General features: G+C 43.8%; 1 protein-coding gene and 1 long non-coding RNA gene across 2 annotated transcripts in view; both read right to left on the bottom strand.

Annotated features, from left to right (window-relative positions):
• Positions 1 to 27840, bottom strand: part of LOC137477663 (maestro heat-like repeat-containing protein family member 7) — a 198653-nt gene that overhangs the window by 95845 nt on the left and 74968 nt on the right. The gene's annotated exons all lie outside the window — the stretch shown is intronic.
• On the bottom strand, positions 21567 to 22597 carry LOC137477651 (uncharacterized). The gene is made up of 3 exons (XR_011001127.1): positions 22390 to 22597; positions 21706 to 21750; positions 21567 to 21592 (listed from the first exon to the last, which is right to left on the bottom strand). It is a non-coding gene; the product is annotated as an uncharacterized lncRNA (long non-coding RNA).

Raw genomic sequence — 27840 nt, 5'->3', positions numbered from 1 at the left:
TGCATTTTTTTAATATAAACACGGTAACGGCAAGCTCTGCTGTGCGAGCTGGATGATTGAAATCAGCACACTGCACTCTAGCAGGGCATGGAACTCCACGCAGAGAAAAGGAATAGAGCAAGGCTGTCAATGACAAGAATGGCTGAACACAAAATATTTGGAAGTGTTTTCCACTGTGACATTCCAAAATATTTACTCACGAGAACAAAGCACATCTGTGATCTTCAAACTGGAGCCTGTTCCCCGTCTTGCACCGCTCTGAAAGGTGGAGTGTGAGTTTACATTGGGATGGTGCTGCTCCTTTTCCGGGGGGATATTTTACACCTTGATACTGCTGAGAAGAAAAACGCCCACATTCACACACTGGAATGAAATTTAAACCTGACAGTGACATTTCTGAGCTGCTGAAAGGAGCAGATTTTGCTAAGCAATACAGTGAGGGCCTGACTCCACATCCAGGACCTTCATCCAGACCTTTCAGGTGATTCACTTGTCATCTGTTGAATCGTATTTGTTTCACCTTTTTCATCACTGGGGAAAGTCATAACTAACCCTGATCCTTTAGGCACATTTACAGAATTTTATACTGACATGTCATCACCCAGCAAGGCACTTAAACATGTGGGAGAGTCACTGACTTTAATGTATATATTCAAGCTTAAGGTTAAGCTGCTGTAGCAGCATATTAGAGAATAATTCTAAAAGCATTTTAACACACAGGCAGTTCAGGGAGAGACTACCAGAGTGCTTAGACTCTGCCAGGCCTCCTCACTGGCAGAAAAACATTTATCTATATTAATTACATGTTTTTTTAGGAAAAAAAAATCAAGTTAAAAACCCCCTAATAATAGGCCAGGCCTGGTGTAAGAAGAACTGTGCTACAAATGAAGGTATTAAAATCATTGAGAAAGAGGGAAAAGCCTGATTAAAACTTTGTAGTAAATTTATTTCTCTTTACCTACCTGAAGAGCCCCGGAAGTAACCCAGATTATGTGTAAAACCTACCTTTGTATTTCTGTATTGCTTTTCTAAAAAAGAAATGCATATTTCAAAAGGTAATACCCATCAAAAAGAAGGGTTTTGGAGACCCATATGCCAAAGTTTAGAGATTATCTGGATAGGCTGCAACTCTTTAGCCAGGATTAAGCAGTGTCTCTGGGTTTGCAGTTGAAGTAATTGTTTAGAAGACAGACAATTTGCAGAAATGTGGTTTTACCAGGTGTGTGATGCACAGGAGAAAGCAGAAGAAAGCAATGGATTCTATAAATTATTAAGATAACAACTTGAAGCCATGCAAAACTACAGCATTTTGAGTACGTCCCATTTTGTCATTTTAAGAAGAAAACAAAGCAGCAAACTCCTCAGTATAACACAAACCTGAGATTTAAAGCTTTTACTGGTTTGAGACCCTGGTCTAGCACAGGAGTTCTGAAATCCAAGCAAGGAAATTTCAGCAGGAATTGATGAAGAAAGATCTGCTTGGTGCAGTACTTTTCAGAGCAAAAATTTCTATTTATTTTGCATAAACTTCAGAAGACATTTCCTGAAATATCTTTTCTGTGTGGGTGTTAAAAGTGAATGTTCCAAGAGGCCACAGAGAGAAAGATTGGACAGATGTTGTCAGCAAGGCGACCACAAGAAAAGTTGCAATCGACCAATCATTAACAGTGAGCTACAAAAACACCCCAAACCAAACATGTCCAAGTAACTTGAGGCATTTGATTTAAACCCCTACAAGTAAAGAAATTCAGACATCAGGGTGAAACTGTTTTATTGAGCCAAACAGCCCTGACAGATGAAGGATGTGTTGTGTCTGCCCCAGAAAGTGCTGAGGAACTGGGTCCAGCTCTCACCAGAAAAGTGCCCCAGCTACACAGCAAAGTCACCTTAATGCAAAACATATCCCCAAGTCTTGAGGCTGTTCAGCAGGCCAATAAATATTATATAACATAATAAATTTTGTCAGTCTGACAAAATTTATTATGACATTTAGGTCAAAAAGTTCTTACCTTGCCCTACCTACGTGTTCCCGCTGCAACAATTAAAGCAATTTCCCTCATCCCTTGCTTAAAAATTCAGAAATGCTTCAATTATTCCAGCTGTCTTTAAAAAAGGGACCAAGAACCATTTTTGTATCGACATTGGATTGTGTCTGGCACGGAGAGGCTGCCTTGATTCCACTCACATGTAGGTGACAATGACAAAAGGTAAAATAGAGGCAGCAATGGAAGGGTTCTCTTCCTTCAGGTCTGACATGGATTAAATGTTTGTAGCGGCACATTCCGGGGGGAACCCCCGGGGGTGTCTCCGGGGGGCCCCCCCAGGCTGTGAGTTGGCTGGTGGCAGCAGGCAGGCAAGGAGACTCCACAGGGCTTCTGAGGGTGCTCATTAGATGAGGGTCTGTTGGGGGTCCTACCCCCGGGAGGCAGCATGGTTTCTGAGGGAGAAGGGGGAAAGGGGAGCGAGGGGGAAAAGGAGAGGAAGAGAGAGGGGCTGAGCGGGCAGCAGCCAGGAGGGCCGGCGAAGAGAGAGAGCGAACCGTCCCCCCGGCACACTGAACAGGGAGATTCAAAGAGGGCGCGGAACAGATTGGGCCAGTGGGATTACAGACACAGGATACTGCAGGGGAGGATCAGAGGCTTGGAATAAGCCATACATTTTCCAGGGGTGAGACAGAGCATACCATTTAACTAAAATATGACACCACAAATGTTACTTTTTGAGCTTTAACCAGTTCCTGCTTTTCAGGTTTGGATGGAAAGATTAAAAAAAGAGGTTTTTTTGTTGTCTCTTTCTTTCTTTAAAAATCAATAAGGCTCTCAAAAATTGCTAAATTACTAATTTAAAATTACTAAATTATTAATTTAAAATTACTGGAAGGGTATTTTGGAAAGAGAACATTATCTCTCTTTACCACAAAATCGTGGAGTTGGTGAGGGTGGAATGGACCAGTTTAAAGAAGTGTTACCCAGAGCTGGGTGCTCAGGATCAGCCCAGTCAGGTTTTAAGTATCTCCAAGGATGGAGACTCTACAACCTCCCTGTATTCAAATATATGTGTAAAAATACGGGTTAGATTTTAGAAATAGAAGACATATTTACCAATGATTCTGATAAAGCAGTGTGAAAAAGTGACAATAAATGTCACCAAAACTGAAGTCACAGTTTTGGACAAGTGTTGCAGAGAATAAGACTCAAAGGAGCTGAAAAGCTGAAATCAAGGGGTTTAAATATTTTGAAGTGTTGGTAAAACAGTAAAGTTGGCAGTTTCTTGTTATTGCCTCACTGATCATTTCTGTCTAGATTAGAGGCTGCAAAACCCTTCTTTGTAGAGCTTTTATTGATTTTAAAAGACTATTATTGGACTATTGGCTGCAAATTCACTTTGCAGTGCAAGGCAGACATTCTGCTGTGGCTGGGAGCAATGAGGAGAACGACACCTCCAAATAAATCCTGGTGGCAATTTTCTTCTTATTAAAAGCTTAACTCCTGGTTGCACCTCCATCATTTTTCACACTTCACTACTACCTGTCAGTCAAATTGACAGCTGAAGTATGTAAAAATTATCCAGCCTATTTTTAAGCATATTTGTAAATTCAACACTCATTTTCTTCTTTTGAGTTCTCTGAAGACCAAAAAGTCAAGTCAAAACCAGTCTGCCTCCAGGACACTGACATTCCTCAAGGTGCTGTTTTGGGCACGAATGCAGAACTGGTGGGGATCAGTGATAAAGGTGAAAAAACCTTGGGTGAAAAAACCTTTAACATGAAATGCAAGCCCTGGCTGTGCAACGGCTCCTGATTTTGCGAGGTGTGCTAGCTGATGGAGCACCTCACCTACCTTCCCACTGGCTGACGGAGGACTTGGTCCCCTGGGGTCCTCAGGAGATGACAATGGAGATGAAAAAGATGAAATTCAGAACTCAAAAAACCCACCTCTATTTTCCAGCTTAATGCTGGGCTTTGATCTCGGGCCAACTATTCATCACTTGGAAGAGGGGAGAAATTGTACCTCTGCTGCCAATTATTAGAAAAACATAAAGAGTTCTGGGGACTAAAAAAAGTTTAAAAAAAAGGAGAGAATGAGAGTGTGTGTGTTGGAGGGGGGCAGGGGAAGGAGGCAACACACGTAAACGAATTTATCAGGATGAATTTGTTTCTGAACAGAGGGGGGGAAATGAGGAGAAAGTCTCATGCATTGTGACATGGGGGATGCAGCTACACCTCTCAGTTCTGTGTCTGCAACTGTCCTTTTTGCCATTGCTCATCCCTCCCTAAGGAAAGGTGGGAATAACACTGAAAATCCACCCAAGATGCAGCTGAACCAGCATGGATATACAGCTCTTTCCTTACCCCAGTTTTTTTTTTTACCAACTCAAAGCTAAAGAATAAACCAAACTGAAACAAGGCTGCTTGGTCATATCAGAATCAAACCAGCAAATATTTCTATAATCCCAAGAAAAACAGCTCTTAATGTTTTTTTTTCCATCAAATAATTTAATTTCAGAAATAATTTGATAATAGTGATATTAATAAAAAAAAATACAATTTCATTTCAGGAGCGAAACCTGATTTGCATTTTTCTTGCAGAAAGCAGCCCAGCCCCACCACGCTGTCCTCAGGTGAACTGCTCGGCGCTCTCATCTCCTTGGCTCTCAAACCTGAGGACAGGTGTCTAAGGCAAATATTTTCTTAGGGGGGACAGAGTATCTCGCAGCTGAGTTCTGAAGCAAATTTAAGCTGATTAAGTTTCCAAAATCTATCTGACCTCCTGCTCAAACCTTTGATCTGTCGTCCTTAGTTTTACAGCACCGCATCCAGCGCCCAGGTGCCACCAGCCCCTCTTTGGGGGGACCAAAAAAACCCACAGGGGCCCCCAAAGCCTCTGAACCCTGCGTGCATCCAGCTCAGGCTCCATTTCTGCAAACTCCAGGGATTTCAGGCAGGCAAAGAGTCTTGTTGATTTCACCGGGCTATAAATCGAGGAGCTTAGAGCCGCGGATCGTCATGGTAGGGCTGGAATCATCCTTGGCAATCCAGGCAGTTCTGTAAGGTGCAGTTCAGCATGAGAATATTACAGCCAGTTCAAAGTAATCCTAAACTTTACATGAAATTGCCATTTCAGATCCTCAATCCCTTCAAATTCTAAAATTATGAAACATATGGATGTCTCCATCTGTTTGTTGGTACTAAGGAATCTGCTAAAAAAGTTATCAGAACCGATTGTCAAATGTGTGCATCATTTTTGAGATAACATTATGACTTGGTTTTGTTATAAACAGAGATAATGGCAACACACATTGCCTTGAATCAGCATTGGGAAGAATTCTGGAGCACCAGACAAATCAAATTTCACTTTTTCTCCATTTATCACTCAAAGTGGACCACAAACACTGTAAGGGCCCATGGTGGGGGTGCATAAATAAAAGGAGTGGTGACACAGCACCAGTTATCCCAGGGAGCTCTGTCCATGCTCTGTTTCTCCTTGTACTCGGGCTGACCCACGTTAACACTCGTTCCATTGTACTGCAGCCTAGTTTCAGATGATGTTTTACCACCACTGCATGTCATAAAGTGACTGAAACTGCCAGTTTATCTTTAGAGAAAAGAAGCAAAAAAAAAAAAATTATTGCAATAGCATAAATTACTGTTAGTCCCAGAAAGGGAGAGGGACTCATCAGCAAGGCACTGCACAGATCACGTTACAGCTGCTCTCGCTCAACTTGCCTGGGGTAAAAGTCCTCATCTTTCATAGATGCTGCTTTATAACCTCCTGAACCCACAGAAGAAATCTCAATAAATAATGAAGAACCACTCATGAGTTCCATAAACAAATTAGAATTTGTTTGTTCACACTGAGTAGAATCAGGGTGACCTCTGAGAGACAGGACAGAGGTGATCCAAAAGAAAAATACTCAGAATTTCATTGTTTTATTCCTAACTCAAGGCAAAGAATGGATATCCTACCAGTTCACTTAAAAGGAATTGCAACATTTTTTTTTATAATGGCTTTAACAACTTACAGTTAGCAAAATATTTATAATTTTTGTCTCCCAGTCACCAACAAACCGTAAATTCTTACATTTTTTTGCAGTCCCAAACATTTGTGGCATCTGCATTGCAGAGGTACTGATCTCCCAAAGCTTCCTCTGGAAATAGCACAAGCACAGCTTCATGGGCTCTGGTTGTCTAAAACTGGTTATATTGGCCCTGTGGCACTAAAAACTATGGACAGTCCCTGCCAGTACCTTAAAGGGTCTTACAGGAAGACTGGAGAGGGGCTTTTCACAAGGGCATGCAGTGACAGGAAAAGGGGGAATGGCTTCCCACTGATGGAGGGCAGGGTTAGATGGGATAGTGGTAAGGAATTGGTCCCTGCGAGGGGGGTGAGGCTCTGGCACAGGTGCCCAGAGAAGCTGTGGTTGGCCCTGGATCCCTGGCAGTGCCCAAGGCCAGCTTGGATGGAGCTTGGAGCAACCTGGGACAGTGGAAGGTGTCCCTGCCCACAGCAGGAGGTGGAAAGAGATGATTTTTAAGATCCCTTCCAACCCAAACCATTCCATAATTCTGTGGCTCCTGCTGACTTCAGCTTTTCCCTGAGGTCTGTAACACCCAGCAGCTCTTGCATCATCACAAACCACACGAGCAGCTCTGATGAAGGCAGAGACCACAATTTGCAGCACTGAAAAGATCCAACTCGTGGGGCTGCCTGGGCACCCTCTTTTCCACTGCCATCTTTTAACTGCAGAAATATGAAGCTTCTCCTTTCTTAAAACCTGCAACTAAAACTAATTTAGTACCTCTCTATACAGACTGTTGCTTTGCAACCAAGGGAGACATAAACCACCTTCCCCGGGGCAGAGGTAGCACCGCTACACTTTTTACTCTTTTTTGTTTTAAGGAATGAGTAAATACACACAGAGCTGTATACAGGGAACATCAGCGGGAATTTATATCACATTTATCTTCATAAATGAGAAGGTTCACACTGGCCTGGTGCACATACACAGAGCAGTTTCCTGGTTCCTTTTTTTCAACTGGCTGCTGAGTGCACGTGCTGGAGGAAGCACAAGCTGTTTCTGAATTGTTTAAAGGGCATTCCCTCCCTTTCGGGTTAGCTGCTATTTCAGAAACATAATGAATAAGAATCCAAGTGGAAGGTGAACATTTGGAGGGTCGGCCAGTGTTCATTAAAGTCCAGCCCGTTTTATAGCAATGGGCAGCACTACAAATAGAGTTAATGGTCTGGAACCAGTTTTCTGTGTGCGAGAAGTGGCTGCTGAAATTCCCACTTGGCAGAAGCTTGCCAGAAATATCAATTGGAATATCCATTTTTATAATGAAAAAGGTTTAAATTGGATAAGCAGCAGAGGAATTCCACTAATTCAAAAACAAACTCCTGTTTAGTTTCACACACTTAATACATATTTTAGCTAAAATTATCTGATTATGATGATTTTACATGCAGTTATTTTATATTACAGAGGACTTTTGCATTAAAAAGATTATATACTTTTTGCAGTCGATTGGTTTTAAAAACCAACTGTAATTCTTTAACAAGCCTTAAAGCATCATATTGTGGTTGCTGAGCAAAACTGCATCGACTTCAACAAAACATTTCAGATAAAAATTAAAACAGTTATTAGCACTCCAGATGTGGAGACTGAATTAATGGATGTTCTTCTAACACTGCCCCATTTTCACTTTCTCCTTTCATGGAACAGAACAGCATCAGTAAAAGAGCACAGGATCTATGACAGGACCACATCACAAGAGCACACCGTGTCCTACCCTAATTACCGAGTATTTATAAGCTATTTGAAGGTATGAGGTGCAGCAGAAGGAACTTCCAGTCCCAGTTCCACTCGATGGAGCACATGCCCTGAACAACCCTAAGTCCATCTGCTCCCTCAGCTGCATGCTGGGGTTGGCAGCCACGTGAACAATTCCATCCTCCAGCAACACCCATGGAAGCATTTGGGACGTCTTGGATATTTCTCAAAAAACGAAGCTGTTCAGAAGCCTCTAAACATTACAAATCTGTGCGTTGTGTAAGGTATTGGGGAAAAATCCACCCCTGTGAGGGTGGGCAGGCCCTGGCACAGGGTGCCCAGAGCAGCTGTGGCTGCCCCTGGATCGCTGGCAGTGCCCAAGGCCAGGCTGGACAGGGCTTGGAGCAGCCTGGGACAGTGGAAGGTGTACGTGCCCATGGCAGGGGTGGCACTGGATGAGTTTTAAGGCCCCTTCCAACCACAACAATCAGGGTTTAGTGATGGGCTTGGCAGTGTTGGGTTTATGATTGGACTCCATGACCCCAGAGATCTTTTCCAATCTGAATAATTCCATGTTTCTCTATCTTCCAGCTATATACACACACTCACACACACACACACACACACACCACCACATTCACTGATAAAGAAGCAGCAGATTAAAGAACTTTTCTGTTTAGGGTAGTACGTATGAAAGAATCATTTTTCAAAATGTCTGCAACTAGCTAAAAGTGGCCATCCATAAGCTGATCCTCAATAATTAGTTAGATGGAAGTGTAAGCAGACTTAAAAAAAAAAAAAAAGAAGGAAAAAAAAAAGGAGGGAAAAATCAAAATCAAAGGGTGGGGGAAGAAGAAGAAAGAAAACTTGCTCCAGGGAAGAAGCAACTGTTCTCTGATGTGCAGCAAGGAATTTAACATCAATGAACTAATGTAAATGGGGCCCATTTACCTCAAAAAACAACACACCACTCCACATTCTGGAATATTTCTGTTTTAAGTTTGACAGCATTATGCTTTGTACCAAAATTCAAGATTGTGTAATTTGATAGATGTCAGAAGAAAATGACCTTCAGAAGGGCTGATGGTGGTGTTATAAGTTAAGGTAAATAATTTGTCCAATCCTTTAGAGATTGATTAGAAATTTTATTGATTACAGCAAGCAATGACCAGCAAACAGCGCTGGGTGCAGCCAGGGAGTCAGTGCTCCGCCAACGGCTCACCCCGTTTCCCTTTTCCCAAGGTCCTTTATTCTCCCCCTTCTTCCGCGTTTGTGGCTTTTCCGGGAGTACTCTGCGCGTGCGCCTCCAGTTACTAGGGGGTCGCCTTCTGCTCTGTGGTGGTCATCTGGATGAAGGCTCTCCTCCTCTTCCTCGCTGGGGGTTTATGACCCTGTAACAATCTTTCCATAGATGGTTACACACCTCCCGACCCTCGTTGTACAATCAACTTAAGGAGTCAGCATATCCTCGGGTTTCTTGGTATTCACAAAAGCCTCCTCCTTTGTCTGAGTTCCTGTTCAATGATGAACAGAGAGGCTTCTCTCACCTATTACAGTGGTAATCTTTGTTATTAAGTATGTTAAAACTCTCTGTACAATATCTGTTTAAACTTCAGAGATCAGCAGATCATCTTTAAAGTTCATCTGATTGCACATAAAAATTCCATTTGGACTCAAAGCCTGAAACATGCATTTTCCTTATGTGCCTCTAACACTGACAGTGGGTGACTTCCTACACCAAACTCCTGTTCTTTCTCCTGCTCTCCCCACCAATCAGACAAAAATGAAAGCTGGATCTCTGTTCAGCAGTGAAAATAGCACACACAGTTCAAATATGTAATCTGAACCACCCAAAAGACCATTAAAAATAGTTGAATACTCAAAATTATGTCAACAGAATAATTAGTCAAGTACCAAATGACTTCAAGGGTTTTGAAAATTAATGATAGAAATCCCAAAATCCTATTAATATTCTATTTTATATTTCACTGTTGGAGGTCTACAAATATTTTCCTTTTTTTTTTTTTCTCATTAAACTAACATCTTTAGGAGAAAAAACTCTCTCATTCAACTCACCCAGAAAGTCTTCTGTGGGACTCCAGCTACAGGGTGGCTGGTGCCCAAGTTACACCAGCCTTGCACCAGGACACAATTATTACCTTCATCTAAATGGATTTACTCAGCATCTAAATATTCCCCAGCATCAGGAATGCTGATTTCCAGTCAATATTGCTGTCAGCCGAGCACATTATTTCAAACAAACTGGCCTAAAATACCAGCCTTGCATACAAGACAAGGATTTAAAAACAGATTAACAGCCTGGGTTTGCCACATGCAATTGTTTAATGCTTGAACTACCCTTTACAGAAGACAATACTGAGTTTCTCAGGCACTCAAAGGGCTGGCAGAGAATTGTGGTTTAATCTGAAGCTGATCTGGGACATTTTGCCAAAAGATTGCTGGGTGTGATAAGCTCAGGGCTGGGATCATGGACAGCCCAGGCAAAGACGGCTGATTTTGGTTTGATTTACTCTCACCAGTCATCTGTGAGATGGATATTGGTGAAATCAGTGTGGTGTTTTGTGGTGACAGAGCAAATGAAGAGATTCAAATGATTGCCACAGATGTCACTGCTTCTCATCTGCCATCTATCACACCAGGCACCCGGGCTGGAGATTTCTCTTTATCTTCCTATTTCCCCAACTTTGGGGTCAGGTTTTATATTATGGCACGATCCTTCCCACAGCTCCACACTCAAGATGGGGTAAACCTGGTGAAGATGGGGAGATTGCAACGCTCTCCACTTTAGAGTCTCTAAATCACATTCCTGGATTACCATTTCAATATTTCCTGCTTTTCTTCTCTTCTGTCCAACTAAGCAAAGATGGTTATATAAATTGATTTTAAGATGTTATATCAAAAGTGCTGGCATGTTCTTTTTCAGAGCTTCAACAAAGAAAATGTGCAGCCAACAGGAATTATTTGAGCTTTGACAAGCTGCCTTTATCCCTGAGAAATGCAGGCACCTCACTCCTCTCATGAGCTCAGGCTCTCCCCTACTCTGATGTAAAGAAGTTTCCAGAATTGCTCAGGCCCAGACATTTCTGGTACCCACAGAGCTGACACCCAGCAAAACCACGAGGAGACAGGCTGTGAAACACCTTTGAAGATGCAAGTCAAAGCTAAAGCTTCCTCCACACAAGGCAAGTGTCTCAAGATGTGACAGTGACCCACAACTTGACTCAAGTAAAGACTACTTAATCTGAGCTTAACAAAACATGATTCTTTCAGAAATCTGAGATTTCTGAGAGCCAGGCACTGATAAATCATTATTTATCAGCTAAATTGACATACCTTGCTTTTTGCCAAGGAAAGACTTTAAAGCTCCTGAAAGAATTATAAAGGGATAAGAATGTAGTTTTTAGATTTTGCATTGCTGTTTTGACTTTTGTGGCAAGAACAAGCATTTATTAAGAGAACAATGAGTAGAAAAATATTCTACGTATGCGTAATTTTAAGACAGAATCTTTGCTATTAAATAGAAGAAAAAGTGGGAACAAAGGACAAACTCTGCACCCCTGAATTAACTTGGTATCACTAAATTAACTCAGTATCACAAAGTTAACTCAGTACTTTGAAGCTGCATCATTAGAGCCCAACAAAAGTTAAGCTTCTACAGTTGGAAAGACAGACACTGAAAACACAACCATATCCCCCAACAAATCTGTGATCTGAAGCCATCCGTGCTCCTTAGCAAGATTATGTTGGATTACTTTTTGTATTTTAAATACAACAAAGCTTCCCAAAAGGAGCGACAACTTCCCAGAGCCAGACCGCGTTACCGAGCCCAGACCGCGTTACCGAGCTGAGGAGAAACCTCCCAAGTCCAGCAAAGGCCCAATTAAAAAGAAAATGGAATATATTGCTCCATCATCAAAGCAATTAAAAACATAAATAAGGCATTGCAAGACTCTTAACAATCCTAATGTTTAATTATTTATCTGTTCTCTGTCCTGCAGCTGTAGGTCAGAATTAACTCCTCTGAACTAAATACAGGAGAACTCTTTTGGGGATTTGTACCTTATTCATTTTCAAGCAAACATTCAAATTCATTTCAAATTCACACAAGAACTGCAACAGTTTCACCTAAATCAGATTTTCTACAAGTTAAACACCCCTCCTACACTCAGATGTGATTGCGAAACTATTTTGATCTCTGTTCCCAAATTTATTGCTCTGTGTAATCCATGACAAAATATAATGTGATTTACTGTATCTCTATATGACAGCCCAGCAGCTGACAGAACTTAATAATTTAGCATAAGAAAAAAACCCTTCTGGCACCAAAATATACACATCATAATTGAGGCACTTTAGCGTCACGTTACAATGAAGCACATCTAGACTGATCATAAGAACTTCCAAACAATTAGCATGCTTTCTCACCCATTTAATGAAGGCGGGGTTTACTCCATGACATGTTCTGCAGCTGTAAGCAAGTCATCTTGGAGCACTTTTCTTTCTTCATATTAATGACTCTGAAGGACTAATAACATTGTTTTACCCCTTCCCTATTCCCCAAACACTCCTTCTCCAAAAAGAAGAAGATAAAAGCTACCTGCAGCTTTTCTCTATTATAATGATATGAAGAAAGAGCAAATGAGTGTAAACTATGTCTTCAAATCATGCCAGTATTTAAATACACAATTTTTATGTTTTACATTAGTTTGGTCTTGATCACTGAGCATTTTTTCCTAAGCACAGCTATTTGGAAATCTGTTTTTTTATTGTGCTGACCTAAGCAGGGACGTGATGGACACGTTCCATGGGGCACCTTCTGCAGTGGCTCGTGCTGACTCTGGGGTTTGGGGGACTTGCGAATGTCTTTGTGCGAAGGATGCGTCATCCCAGAAACTCCCAAGCAAAGTAAGAATGTGGAGCTCGTGGATACAGGAGGATTTTCTACTTCTAATTCCAAGGAACAAACACCAGTTACTGCTGTTTGCACGAATGAGCCCCAGTGAAACCAGCAGGGATGGCTGCAGGGACTGGGATCCAGGAGCAGGGAATCCTTCCTGTCACACCTGCCCAGGAGCCCAGACCTCACTCAAGAATTCTCAACAAATCTAAGAATGGATTGGCCGAGTTGTTAAAATAAAAAAAATCCACCAGTAATCTCACATTGCAGTCAGCACCACACTGGAAAACAGCCAGTGTTTTCCAAATATTATCATGTACCCAGGAAAGTAAGGATAAGCAAAACTGGTAAATTAGACAAAACTGGACCTACAAGCAATCAGCCTTTTCCAAGACACAAGGTATTGGGGAAAAAGGGAGAGAATGAGGTCAGGATTCAACTGGGCTTTTAAAAGTATTTAATAAAGCTGAAATAATAAGCAATTGTGTGTTACAAGATAAAGTTGGTGTGTTACAGGTTGTTTGGAGACTGAAGAAAGGCTCGGGAAACGATTGAATAAATAATTAAAACAGTTGTTCTGCCACTGGCAAAACCTCAGCATTCACCTTATCCACCATCCCCATGACTTATGAATACACTCTGAAGGATAAAACCTGGAAGTTCTGGGATGGAGAAGAGGCAGCGTGTGCCCAGGTGCTGCAGAACGGGGAGGGGTGTTTAGGCACACACTTGAAAAAGAAAGAGGAGACAAGAGACAACAAAAAAACCCACCTGTGAATGCTTCTTCAACAGACACTTCAGATGAATTCCAGTTGGTTAAAAACCCACTAAACCCTAAAAAACCCAGGCAAACTTCTCCAACTTTACATGAGTAAAGTGTGCTGAAAGATGAGCCACATGATTGAGCTTTAATTTTAATCATATCAGCCCTTGCTCTGCTGAAAGCCATCTTTTTAATTCCATATTTTGTCATAATTTGGCTCTTGTCTGGTTCTCATTTCTTAACAGCATTGCTTCAATCATTTTCATTTTTAACCCTGTGGTGCTATTTGTGAATGCAAATAATGGTGCTTGATCTCCCTGCAGACATTAATGAAGATATTAAAAAGTGAGCCTGTTGCTCATGGGTGCACATTTTCTTTACACTGGCTATTATTTATAATTTTGGGGAGACTGAACTGTTATCAACTGCACTTAATCTTTTAGTATTTTACCATCTGATTTGTTGATAATGAAGTTGTATTAATTTTTTCCACATCTTTCAAATAATGTGTCAGTTTGCACTTACTTATGTTAATAAAACCAGTCTGGCTTTGCAGCCCCACGTGGGTGCAGAGGAAATTCTCTCCAGGCAGGATCTGTGAGCTGCTGGGGATTTGGAACCTGAGGAGCTCTTGCAGGAGCTGAGGACATCCTCAGTTATTTCAGCTATTCCTTGGCTGTATTTGAGCTTAGGTGCAGCTTGGAGTTGGGGTAAGGATGTGAAAAACTCAAGTTTTACTAGCCCAAAGTGCTGGTGATGCTCCAAGGGCCATGAATTAAAACAATGTTGGCAGCTCAGTCCCAGCCTTGTGCTTCCTGTGGGCCAATCCTTTGGCCAAAACTGGGCATGGGTCACCTCCTGGGATTGAGGAGCCCTGGGGGATGTTCAACAGGCTAAAAATCATCTGCTGTTTCCCCCACAGCAAGTGGTTAATACCTATATGGTTCTATACATATATACCTATATGTTCCTATATGGTTTTCAAAGTGTCTCCTAGTACAGGCTGCTTCTACTCCTGTGGGTCCCCTCTAAATGAGAATATTCTTTGATATTGTATTTTCCCCAGGGCCGCATCCATGTCCTATGGCACTTTGTTTTGCTTATTTTTTTTTCTTTTTTTTTTTTTTTTTTTTTTGATTCAGGGTGTTGAAAATAATGTAGAGATTTCTAATATGAAACCAAATATGCCTCCCTCAGTTGAAATGGAAAATGTTTATTTGTGGACATAGTTTAATAAAACTCTATACTACTGGTCTTTTGATTGTTTTAGAGCAGGGGGTTGTGGTTAATTTTAAGATTAATAATGGGATTAGTAATTCTAATAAGTAACTGAATAGATGTGCAGGGGAAGAAAATGTCTGAGCAATTCTTGGCCCATGTTAAGTCTTGCCTGTCAAGCGAATGTTTCTCATTGGCCCTGCTGCCACTCCCAGGAACAGCCAGAGCTGCACAGTTGCCTGCTTCTAGTTGCACCTCCCCATGCTGCAGGGAAGCCTAAGAATGGACACTCACACTAAGCTCAGAGGACACATCTGGAAGCAAACAAACGCTGCATCTTTGCTGCCTCCTCACCATCATGAAAACCAAGTGCTCAGGAGGAAGCAGAAGCCGGGGTGGCTACAGGGCCAGCCCTGTCTGGTGTCTTCAGTAACTACAGGCAGGGCTGTAAAACAAACACTTACTGTTCTAACTTCAGGTCTTCTTCTCTCGTCTTGTCTTGTCCTTATGTGGCAGAGAAGTCAATTCTTCTCATCCCCTGCAGATCCCTGAAAAACCACAGAGAGAAAGCTGGTCAGAGAGAGATGCCTAAAGCAATTCCAAAGCCAGGCTTTCCTAAATTTCCAGAGAAAATGTTCATTTCTCCCAGGCATAGTCTATGTAACGGGCTCTCCCACTCTTGCCTTCTTTCCTAGCACTCCCTCCAATAATCGAAATGGAACCTTGGCTTCTCACCTGGCAGCTCACAGTGCTTTGTACCATTAAACTTTTCCCAAGCACAGAAAAATTCAGCAGCAGGTTTCCTTGTTCAATGGCTGAGAGTGCAGTGAGGACTGGAAGCAGGAAAATTATCAGGAAAAAGCAAGCAATTAGAAGACAGCTAATCAGTGTGCACAGTCTGGCCTAACATATAGCCCTGCCCCCGCCCCCCCCCAAAACATCCTCGACCCCATACCTCCAGCTGTCAGTAAAGAGCCAAATTTTTAAAAACAGCCAGTAAAATCTGATTTTTTTAACCCATAAATGCAACAATTTTGTCAGCATGCTATAAAACCCGAGGCCCAGGTTGCAGCCACACCCACAGTTATTTATAAATAAATAAAAATTTATTTTTATAAACACACTCCTTTTTATAAACACACTGCAGTTGCCTACAGTCAGAAATGGTCACTTATCTGAGAGGATGCTTCTGAAGTGAATCCCACAGCACGCCTGGGTTGCAGGAATCCTCCCACCAGCTCTCCTGGGTACCAGTGTTGATGCCCTGGGATTGCTCCTTGTGGTCTTCCTCCACTTTCCTGTGCTTGGCAAACAAAGGATCCTGGCTCATGGCAGGGTTATCCACGGCAGGCAGGTCCAGGTCATCAGTCGCAGTTCTGGGTCTCTTTTGGGTCGTCGTGGTCAAATTTGGTGCACGTTGTGCAGCAGTCATGGCCGGCAGCGCTGGCAGCACCACATTTTTCCTCTCAGTTTGGAATGAATCTTCTGATGCTCTGGACCAGAGAAGCAAATTCATGATCATGGTGTACATATAACCTAGGCATTTCTTAAAAGCTTGCCTATATCCTGCCATTCATGCCAACGTCTCAACTAGACATCACTGCCAAAGCTGAGCGGCTCCAAATAAGAGGGAGTTTGAATTGGCAGAGACTTTCACATTCAATAACAGTGGCCTAGCAGATTTCTGATCATCTGAAATCAGGATGACCTGGGAATTCTGGCAGCAAGAAGCAGCCCCAAATAGCTCTCAACCTTGTTTCACCACTGCTCATTTCCATCATTTTTAGCCAGCTTCGCAAAGTTTCCAAGAACACTCCGAGTAGTGAATCCCAGCTCATGGACTGCAGCATCAGAAGAGCAGGAAATGAAGTTAAACCCAGGGAGAAGGCTCAGGGGTGAGGCTGCACTTCTTGCCTAACTCTGCTGGGCATGGGACGGTCCGCTCACCTCTTTCAGCACCCACTTTTCCCGTGTTTTGGTCCCTACTCACTGCACACGTGCTCTCCAGCTGCTCTGCCTTGGCTCAGCTGATGCTGCACCAAGGATGATTTGACACAGAGCACAGCACCATCCTCGACCCGATCCAGACTCCTCTCTGCCCAAAACTACCTCCTACCCATCCCACTCCAAAAGCCAGCACATGAGTAAGAGAGCTGCTCATTTTCCCTGAGGAAAAGGGAGGAAGGAACTCCAGAATTAAAGCTCTTCCATTCCTACTGCAATTGGAACATCCCTTCCCCCAGCCAGTCATCAGCCCCGACACCTCTGTGCTTTCAAAGGATGTCAGAAGCGAAGGGCTCCCTACCCTTACTCACCTACACCTTCAGAGTGGCTTTCTGCACTCGTTGCTTCTGTGGGAATTGTCAAAATCAGAGAGTTTTAGGGAAGCTACAAAAAGCAGACCTCAGAGACAACAAAACTACAATTAGAGCTAAGCAATAGCCGTAAGATTTATCACCAGAAAAATTATATAAGAAGTAGAAAAACAAAGACAAATAGAACAATAGTCTGTATATTAACACTTGTCTAGAATAACTTCCTAAGCTACAGAAAAGTACATCTAGCAAGATATTAAGAAGTTCCAAGCTTAACAATAGAGCTCTGTGCATTGTGTTTTAAAGCTTACAAACAAGTATTACATTCAAAATAAGGAAACACTCTTTTAACAAAAAATGCATGTACTTCTAGTAGTTAGATACAACTACTATCAATATGCTTTTGTTTTGTGTGATTAGTCAAAAAACTTTTGACTATGTAACTAGTTTTGTGTGATTAGTCAAAAAACTTTTGACTATGTAACTTTGTAACTAATGTTACAACTTAAAGTTGTAACATTAAGTTCTTTGTATGCTACCAAAAATGTAGACTACTACTGTCTTCCCATTGTCATAACCATGTCATAAGACTAATGCTAAAAAAGAAACTTAACACGCGTTCCACAGCAATCCCATCCCATTCATAATTTATACATAAACCCCCAACCAACAATAGCTTCCAGCACGTAAAGGCCAATCTGCAGCAGCTGTAGCTGCAGAATGCACATCATGTTAGAAGCCAACTCTTGAGTGTCTGGACAGGAGATACAGTTCTTCATCTTTCCCTTCTGAAGAGAGACACATCTTTCTGACATCCCATCACTGCATACTCACTTCACTTTATTGGAGCCTTTGTTTGCTGAAAGCTGAAATTATTTTGTTGGGATTTTTTGTCTCATTCCTTTTTCTTCCTGGGAGTATCCCCCTTGTCTTCCCTCTAGCAGCAAGAATAACAACAGGGAAAAAAATTCACTCAGGTCTTGGAAGTTCACCTAAAGTACAGACCAGTACAGCTCAGTTTGATCGATTCTGGTTGAAAACAGAAAAAAACAGCACACTGGAACTCCCTCTAGAGGAGAAGCATCACGGCTCTACTGCCAACCTATGAAGGGGAAACTCCACACGGGTTTTTCAAACACCACCTTGGTCATTGTCCAAACCCACTTCCTCTAGCCCCTCTCACCTTCTTTTTGGGGGACTCCTCAGGACTCCTCATGGCTTTCCTCTTCACGTCTGCCTCCCTTGCAGGCGAGAACAACTTCTTCTCCCCAGGAGGCAAGGGCACCTTCCCTTTGTGCAAATCCCCAGGCCTGTGGCCACTGGGCATGAAGGCATCATACTCCTGAGCATGTCTCAGGAGACTGGGCTCCAAAAAGCCTTTGGTGTTGACCTGGTGGGAGCCCTTTCTCTTCTCAGAGGCCTTGTGAAGTGCTGGCTTCAGGCCTTTTTTGTCGGTGGCTTTTGGCTTCACTGTTTTCTTGACTTGGGGCTGGTTCTTGCAAGACTGGTCTGTGACCTGCAAAAGACCAGCCTCACTCTCTACCTTCCAGACTCTCTTGGATTCGTCATGTACCTGGGACATACTTGGCCTTTTGATACCTAGAGTATTCTTGGGCAAGGCCTCCTTGGTGTGCACAGGAGGCTTCAGAAAGCTGGGCTTGGATGTAACATCAGATTCGTGGGCAGGCTTGGCCACTTGGCCACAAAGCTGGGCAGGAACCTTGGGCACGTGGGCAAAGCTCTTGTCAGGCTCCTCGTGCTTCCTGTTCTCAGAGGGTTTTTGCACTCCCAGCTTCAGGCCTTTTCAGAAAGCAGGTTTTGGTTTCTCTGCTTCTTGGACTAACAGCTTGTCTTTGGAGGACTGGTCTCTGACCTCCAACGGACCAGGCTCACTCTCCAGCTTCAGGACTTTCTTGGATTTGTCATGCTCCAGGGGCTCGCTGGGCCTTTTGATACCCACAATCTTCCTGGGCAAGGCCTCCTTGGTGTGCACAAGAGGCTTTAGAGAGCTGGGTGTGCTCATACCATGAGATTCCTGAGGAGCCTTTGTCACTTGGCCATAGGTCTTGTGAAAATGCTCGGTCATTTGGCCAGAGGTCTTGTGAGTGTCCTCGGCCACTTGGGCAAAGGTCTTGTGGACATCCATGGCCACTTGGCCACAGCTCTTGTAAGAAGGCTCCCTTGCCTTGGACTGGTGCTGGCAGGAATTGCTGCTGATGCCCTGCTCCTGCTTCACACCCTCCTCACGTCCATGCCCATGGGCAATTTCCATGGGACCCTCTCTTTGTACTGCTCCTCACTTTATCTGGGTCATTAGGTTGTCAAGCTGCCACTTTTTAGAAGCTGATGGCTCAGGCTGCCAACAAAAGAGAAAAGAAGGATTCAAGACTGATGCCTTTTTGGCTCTTTCTGTCCTAGCACAGCTCCCCAGAGCCCAGAGACTCTTGCCCAGAAGTCTGGCCTTTGGCCTGTGAAGAACTGACTCTAAACTAACAGGCCACAGGCACTAACTTGCTCCTTGAGCACCATGGATGCACATGTGATGAATAAAATTCATAAACCAGTCAGTGGCAAATGCCTAAGCCTTCACTGGAGTGAGAGGGGTCTTGCAAATCAGTATTTCCAGGACAAACCGGGCAGAATTTGGTAACGGAGGAGAAGTACAACATCTGCGTCCTTCCTAAGACACCAGCCCTGCAGTGGGCAAGGGGCTGTGGAAGCAGCCTCTCCATGGTCTCTCAATTCACCTCACATGCGGGCAGGTCCAGCCCCCTTGGAAGGTTATCCTGCTCACTGTCACAGGAGCTGGTCTCTCTGTCACAGACTGAGGAGCTGTGGCAGTCCCTGGTGCTCTCTGACTCCGAGCTGCTGGGCTGTGCTGGTGCCATCCTCTTGTGCTGGAACTGGAGAGCTCTGCCAGGCCACCAGAAGACAAAATTAGGAAGCAGCAGGGGGGAAGGTTACTTACTTATTCCACTGACATGGCAGCATTCAAAACTAAAACTGAGCCCTGTGTTTGGGCACTGGGAGCAGAGGGGAGAAGGCCAGAGGAATACATTGCCGTGCTCAAAATACCAAGCACCAGAATAAAAAAAAGCTTGGAAATTATCAAACCTTCCACTCACACCCATTCAGACAAACATACACAATTCCCATAGGTTATAGAAATGTTGTCTTTATCCCACTCTACAACTAGCTATATTCTTAGCATATAAAGTGAGGTTTTTAGACCGTCCATGTGAAATACTATATTTCTTTGTGTTTCTTTTTAAATAAAATACCTCCAACACTTTTTTGAAAACTTCTACTTGGGCAATGGAAGAAAGTTTTACAACAAAATAACTTTAAAATGTCATCAGTAGATCTACACAGTTTAGGTAGCTGTAGCTTTACTTGTCCTGCCTGGCATCAAAACCATATCCAGGAATGATCAGATTCAGCTGGTATCCCTTAGCATTTCTACCAGCTTAATCTATTGTCAGTAGGTTGAGGAGTTCAAAGTGTGACAAGATGTTAAGCACCACAGATTAAAAGAAGACAAAAACCTCAGTCTGGTACACAAAGACTGAGGTTTTTTCTCTTCGCTTTTATTCTGTTTTGGTTTGAATCGCAGTCATTGTCACCATGACATGGTTGAGTGCACTCGGCCTTGCTGCGTTAACGATAGGACTTGATGATCTTCAAGGTCTTTTCAGACCTAAACAATTTAGTGAGACCTTCATAAAACAATAATGTTTCTGTTGGTGAAAATTCCCTGCAATGAAGTTTTCTGAGAAGAATCTGACTGATAAGCCAAATTTTTGTACATTCCAGGTTCTTTTAAGTACCTGCCCAGCAGAGATGAGGACAGAGTCTGGTTACTTACGCTGCTCTTGGCTGAGAACTCGGCAAGGTTTCTGAAGCTGTCCCAGCCTGCTCTGGAAAGCAAAAATTAAAAAGTTGCATTTATATGCCTCCCTTGTCGCGTATTTTACCCTGTGTCAGCACCAGATGAGAGAGTCACTTTTTTCTAGGGAAGGGTATGCCACCAAGATTGTTCATCACTCCAGGTGGGAGTTTCCTAACTAAATACTGCTGGTCCTCTGCTGAACAGCTACCTTAAGGTCTAGGTAATGATTGGTTACAGTTTCTTAAGCCATTCCTAAATTCATCCCTGTTCAGCAAAGCAAAGGAAATCACGCTGCTGAATCAGTGTAAGCATTCTATGGTCTCTGCCACAAATAACATTAAAAAATTACCTGTCAGCACACAAAGAACTGCGTTTTCTTTGCATTTCTACTTACTCTGTTTCTGTGCTGCAGATCCATCAGGTTGAGATTCCTAGAATAAAAGGACAAAGTAGCTTAGCATGTAGCTAAACAACACAGCTACTGACACCAAGACTGTGTTAACGGCACGTTACGGGCATGTGCACTTTTGAATAAATATTTCTAAAGCATTCCAAGAGCTGCCAAAACTCTGAGCTGGATTTCTGCTAAGCAGAAAGATCTCTTGTATTTAATCAGAAGCCCTGGCATAAATGGGCTGGGTCACCTTTGTTGCCGATGGAAGTTTGGAAGTCTCTGCTGTAGCTGGCGTCTGAAGAGGTGACAGTGAGCTGCTCATTTCCTGGAAAGAGAGGGAGAGAAGCAGCTCTCAAAATGTATTTTTGTCCCCACTCATTTCGTTAACGTATGCAAAACATAAGCAAGCACAGAGATCTTCTATTTAAGAGCACTTACCCTCAAAATGTCTTCAATCAGTGGCACATCAGAGGGCTTCTTTGCCTGAAACAAGAACAAGGGAAACAGAAGGGGTTTGTTTGGGTTTTTTACTAATCGGCAAGAACTCAGCAAACCTTCGCTTACCAACAGCTCTGTAAATGCATTGCAAGTGTACTAAGAATATAATTAAAGTAAGGATGAAAAGCCTATCTAAAGGGGAGTTAATAATGGAGACCAGGCATGGAGAGAGCTGAACCCAGCAATGTCAACTCCTCCTCTGAGGTGTTTGTCTTCCCTTTGGAATCTGGCAGTCAGGGAGCACTGTTTCCATTTCTACTCCTACTTCTCTTTGTTACTATTACTATTTTTATTTATTATTAATATTATCACTATTATTATTATTACCATCATTATCATATCCTTATTATCACTATTTTTAATAAGGTATGTTCTTGTAGTCTGCTCCCTTTATGGAACTGCATTTTCCTTAAGATGCTGTTGAAGCAGTTGAGCCTTGCCTGCAAAGGCACAGGCTGCCTCTGCATGTAAGAGTTGTGCATAAAGCCTCAGGAGTTAAAAAAAAACAGTTAGAAATAAGAGTTCCCAATTCTCCTAAGACAGTTCACAAGTGACAAGAATATTTGTCATTCACACAAATAAAATCAGACTCTTTCTTGTAAAAAAAAAAAAACCCAAAAACACCTGGGTATGATGGAACCCCACACAAGGTGCAGTTTCTGCTTGGTTTCTAACTCTCAACACTGTTTATGGTCAAGGAACTTAGGCTGGCCTCCAGGCAGGCTCCTTCTGCCAAGACTGAAGTTCTGCTCAGCAGAGAGATCTCTTGTAATTTATCAGAAGCCCTGGCCAAAATGGGCAGGGTTACCTTTGCCTGCAATGGAAATTCGGAAGTCTCTATTCTAGCAGGTGTCCGAAAAAGTGGCAGGAGAGATGACAGAGGGCTGCTCATTTCCTGGAAAGAGAAGGAGAGAAGAAGCTCACAGGAGTTTTGCTGATGGACACAGAGGCAGTTTCACCCTTCCCAGAGTCAGAGGGATCCACCTCCCCATGGATTTGTACTGGCTTTCCCATGGAGATCTGGTATTGAAGAGCACCCACCTCCAGTATTCCTTCAGTGGACTGCTCATACATGTGCACGATGGGCTGAAACAAGAAAGAGGGAAGCACTGTGAGTTTGTTTGGGTATTTTACTCCTTGATACCAAACAAGCATGCGCTCAGCAAACATTTGCTGACCAACAGCTCTAGAAATGTCTTTCAAGTCCATTCATAATGAAATGCTAATAAGGAATAACAGTTCCATCTGAAGGGCAGTAAGGAACAGAGACCAGGCAGAGCAAGAGCTGAAACCACCAGTCACCTCCTGCAAGATCAATGTCTGGCTTCTCTGGCAGTCAGGAAACACCGTTTCCATTGCTAACTTTTATTGAATATGGTTAAGAAAGTCTGTTTCTGCAGTGTGCTCCCTTCACTGAAAATCAATTTCCTTTAGTTGCTATTGCAGCAGCGAAGCTTGGCCTGCACAGGCACAGGCTGTCTCTGCATGTGAAAGAGTTGAGCAAAATGTGTCATTAGTTAAGAAAAAACAGTTAGAAATAAAAGTTCCCAATCCTAGAGAAATTCCCAGTTCAGTTCTAGAGAAGGAGGAATATTTGTCATTCACCCAAATAAAATCAGACTCATTTTTCTGAAAGATAAAAAAAAAAAAAACAAAAACAAAAAACAGAACAACTTTGACCAAAATGCAACCCTTGCAAGGTTCAGTTGTTATTTGGCTTCCAGTGCAGAACAGTCAGGTAACTTGGGCTGGCTCCAGGCTGGATCCTCCTGCCAAGATCGAGCTTTTGCTTGGCAAAGCACTTGACCATCATCACTTGGGCTCCTGGAAAGACATCCTACTACTTATTACACACAACATTTGAACACAGAAAAAGGTTCAGGCCTTCAGGCACAGGAGCTTTTCTGAAGGACTAAAGCAGAGAGCACAAACTTCAAACTAAGCCCAGCTAATGGACCGGCTCTGCAAGGTTGCTTTGATTCTGGCCAGGATTTGATTCTGGCACAAGGAAAGCACCCACACATGGAGCTCGTGCAAGATAGAGCAGACTCTTCATCTGTTTTCAGCCAACTTCAAGGCAGGTGTCCTCATTCTACCTGAGAATAGAAATGCTCTGGAGTTGTCCACAAATTCTGTTTCTTGGCTCCAGACTTTGCAAACTGCAGGGGAACACAGTTTGACTTGCCCTTTTTTTTTTTTTTTTTTTTTTTTTTGTTTGGATGGGATTTTTTTGACGCTCCTTTTTAAACACACTTCAAGGAAGATGCCACATTCCTGTTCCTTTCTGCACGCTGACACTCCCTAATTGGGCCCTGCCAGGAAGTCTGCCAGTGCAGGCAGTACAAGGCTCTCTGTTGGAGTTGAGGGATTCTTAAAGACCGGAACAAGAAGGTTGGCTTTACAAACAGCTTTGCTCAGGTGCTGGGAGAAGAGGTAAAAGCTGGCACAGAAGGACAAGAGATACATCGGAGCTTCACGTGTGCTGTATTTTTAAGGCAATTCACAGTTAATTTGGAAAGATGCCTTAAAGAGACTGGGGTGACACAGGAGAGTGAAGGTTCTGCTTTGGGGAAGAGAGGACAGAGCTGTTCAGTGTCGCTGGGAAGGCAAAGCGAGCCCCTGCATGGTTATCCCCTGTGGGTTAAGTCACTCTGCACAGCATCTGCTTAGCTATTCAGGCTGGAAGCCTCAAGTTTTCCATGCTGCCAGGAAAAGAAGCCATCAATACGGAATTCCCAGCTGCAGGTTGACACATGCCTTAGACATCGAATGAGCCAAAGTCCTGGCCTGGAAGAAATGGCTGTGCTCTGTGTCAAATCATCCTTGGTGCAGCATCAGCTGAGCCAAGGCAGAGCAGCTGGAGAGCACGTGTGCAGTGAGTAGGGACCAAAACACGGGAAAAGTGGGTGCTGAAAGAGGTGAGCGGACCATCCCATGCCCAGCAGAGTTAGGCAAGAAGTACAGCCTCACCCCTGAGCCTTCTCCCTGGGTTTAACTTCATTTCCTGCTCTTCTGATGCTGCAGTCCATGAGCTGGGATTCACTACTCGGAGTGTTCTTGGAAACTTTGCGAAGCTGGCTAAAAATGATGGAAATGAGCAGTGGTGAAACAAGGTTGAGAGCTATTTGGGGCTGCTTCTTGCTGCCAGAATTCCCAGGTCATCCTGATTTCAGATGATCAGAAATCTGCTAGGCCACTGTTATTGAATGTGAAAGTCTCTGCCAATTCAAACTCCCTCTTATTTGGAGCCGCTCAGCTTTGGCAGTGATGTCTAGTTGAGACGTTGGCATGAATGGCAGGATATAGGCAAGCTTTTAAGAAATGCCTAGGTTATATGTACACCATGATCATGAATTTGCTTCTCTGGTCCAGAGCATCAGAAGATTCATTCCAAACTGAGAGGAAAAATGTGGTGCTGCCAGCGCTGCCGGCCATGACTGCTGCACAACGTGCACCAAATTTGACCACGACGACCCAAAAGAGACCCAGAACTGCGACTGATGACCTGGACCTGCCTGCCGTGGATAACCCTGCCATGAGCCAGTGTCTTGCTTTGAAAAGACAGGAGTCTGTGAAGGAAGGCAAAAGCCTCCTGTGAAATGGAAAAGGTAAACCCCCTCCTTCCGAATTATCACAATTTCAGAATTAAAAGGGCTCTCAGGCAAAGATATGAGAATGGGAATAACAGTTTTTTACTAGGAAGGAAAAAAACTAAATAGCAATGCAATTTAGCACAAGCAAAAAAAAAAAAAAAACAAAAACCACTGGCAGAGTGAGAAAAAAACCTGACACCCTGAGAAGTCAGGGTGTTGATAGTAGTCCGGCCAGATGGTGGCTGCTCCTCCTGGAGTGGCAATCTGCAGAAGGGTGTAGGTCCTTTCTGAAGATGCGGCGAAGGAGCAGCTGGGCCTGGTTCCTGATTCCTCTGGGAAATCCGGCGAAGAAGGCTGTCTGTTGCCTCAGAAATGCTTGTTTTATGGTGGCAGGGATGCTTGGCTCCTCCCTCTGGGTGGAGCATCTCACAATGGGATGATGTAACTAGTCTTACCAGCCACAGTGAGTAATTCAATAGCCCATTAACAGGAGATTATCTTCCTGGCAGTGTCATTGTTCTTGAAAGAGATAAGAAAAACTGCCTAACTCGCGATAGATGGCAAAAATAGAATACATGCTTATTTTACAAGCCAGGACATTATCCACCCCTTATTCTATTTCCATCTGTGTCACAATGAAATCTTATACTCAGTTCTCACTTAAGACCAGGTTTCCCTGTGGTACACAACGGGTTTCCCCATCTTTCTGCATTACCCGCCAAGTGTAACCAGGTCCTTGAGCAAAAACAATCCCACGGATGGGTTTGTCTCTGCCTGAGGTGGGATTAATCCAGTTTTCCCTAAAATACCCTTCATATGTACCACAGGGACTTTATCTCCATCTACTGTGTGCAAGGGTTCAGACTGGGCAGGGCCAGCTCGATTGATGGATCCTCGGGTGTTGACCATCCAGGTTGCTTTTGCCAGGTTATTTTCCCAGTTTCTAAATGTTCCCCCACCAAGTGCCTTCAGGGTAGTCTTAAGGAGTCCGTTCCACCGTTCAACTTTGCCGGCAGCTGGAGCATGATAGGGGATATGATATATCCATTCGATACCATGTTCTCTGGCCCAGGTGTTGATAAGGCCGTTCTTGAAATGGGTGCCGTTGTCAGATTCAATTCTCTCAGGTGTGCCATGTCTCCACAGGACTTGCTTTTCCAGGCCTAAGATGGTGTTCCGGGCAGTGGCATGAGGTACAGGGTAGGTCTCTAGCCATCCAGTGGTGGCTTCCACCATGGTCAGCATGTAGCACTTGCCTTGGCGTGTCTGGGGCAGTGTGATGTAGTCAATCTGCCAGGCCTCCCCATAATTGTACTTGGACCACCGCCCCCCATACCACAGGGGCTTTACCCGCTTGGCCTGTTTGATGGCAGCACATGTCTCACAGTCGTGGATAACCTGAGAAATACTGTCCATGGTTAGATCCACCCCTCGGTCTCGTGCCCACTTGTAGGTGGCATCTCTGCCCTGATGACCCGAGGCATCGTGAGCCCATCGAGCCAGGAACAACTCCCCCTTATGGTGCCAATCTAAGTCTATCTTTGACACTTCTATTCTCGCTGCCTGATCTACCTGCTCGTTGTTTCGGTGTTCCTCATTAGCCCGACTTTTGGGGACATGGGCATCTACATGACGGACTTTCACTGTTAGTTTCTCCACCCGAGAGGCAATGTCTTTCCATATATCAGCAGCCCAGATTGGTTTTCCTTCACGTTGCCAGTTGGCTTTCCTCCACCTTCCCAGCCAGTCCCATAGAGCATTGGCTACCATCCATGAATCAGTATAAAGGTAGAGCTTTGGCCACCTCTCCCTTTCAGCAATGTCCAGGGCCAGCTGAACGGCCTTGAGTTCAGCAAGTTGGCTCGATCCACCTTCTCCTTCGGTAGCTTGTGCAACTTGTCGTGTGGGGCTCCATACGGCTGCTTTCCACTTCCGGTTCATCCCTACGATGCGACAAGAACCGTCAGTGAAAAGAGCGTAACGTGTTTCCTCTGCTGGTAGTTGGTTATAGGGTGGAGCTTCTTCAGCTCTTGTTGCTTGTACCTGCTCCTCATCGTCAGTGAGACTAAAGTTTTCACCTTCTGGCCAGTTCGTAATTATCTCTAAAATCCCAGGGCGATTCGGGTTTCCAATACGGGCGCGCTGTGTGATGAGAGCAATCCATTTGCTCCATGTGGCGTCGGTGGCGTGGTGGGTAGTAGGAACCTTTCCTTTGAACATCCACCCCAGCACTGGTAGTCGGGGTGCCAGGAGGAGTTGTGCTTCCGTGCCAATCACCTCCGAGGCGGCTTGAACTCCTTCATAGGCAGCCAAGATTTCCTTCTCTGTTGGGGTGTAGTTGGCTTCGGACCCTTTGAAACTTCGGCTCCAGAATCCCAATGGTCGACCTCGAGTCTCACCAGGCACCTTCTGCCAAAGGCTCCAGGACAGGCCATTGTTCCCGGCTGCAGAGTAGAGCACATTCTTGACCTCTGGTCCCGTT

The sequence above is a fragment of the Anomalospiza imberbis genome, chromosome 7, assembly GCF_031753505.1.
Source record: "Anomalospiza imberbis isolate Cuckoo-Finch-1a 21T00152 chromosome 7, ASM3175350v1, whole genome shotgun sequence".
Taxonomy (NCBI): domain Eukaryota; kingdom Metazoa; phylum Chordata; class Aves; order Passeriformes; family Viduidae; genus Anomalospiza; species Anomalospiza imberbis.
This window is presented reverse-complemented; position numbering and strand designations above follow the sequence as displayed.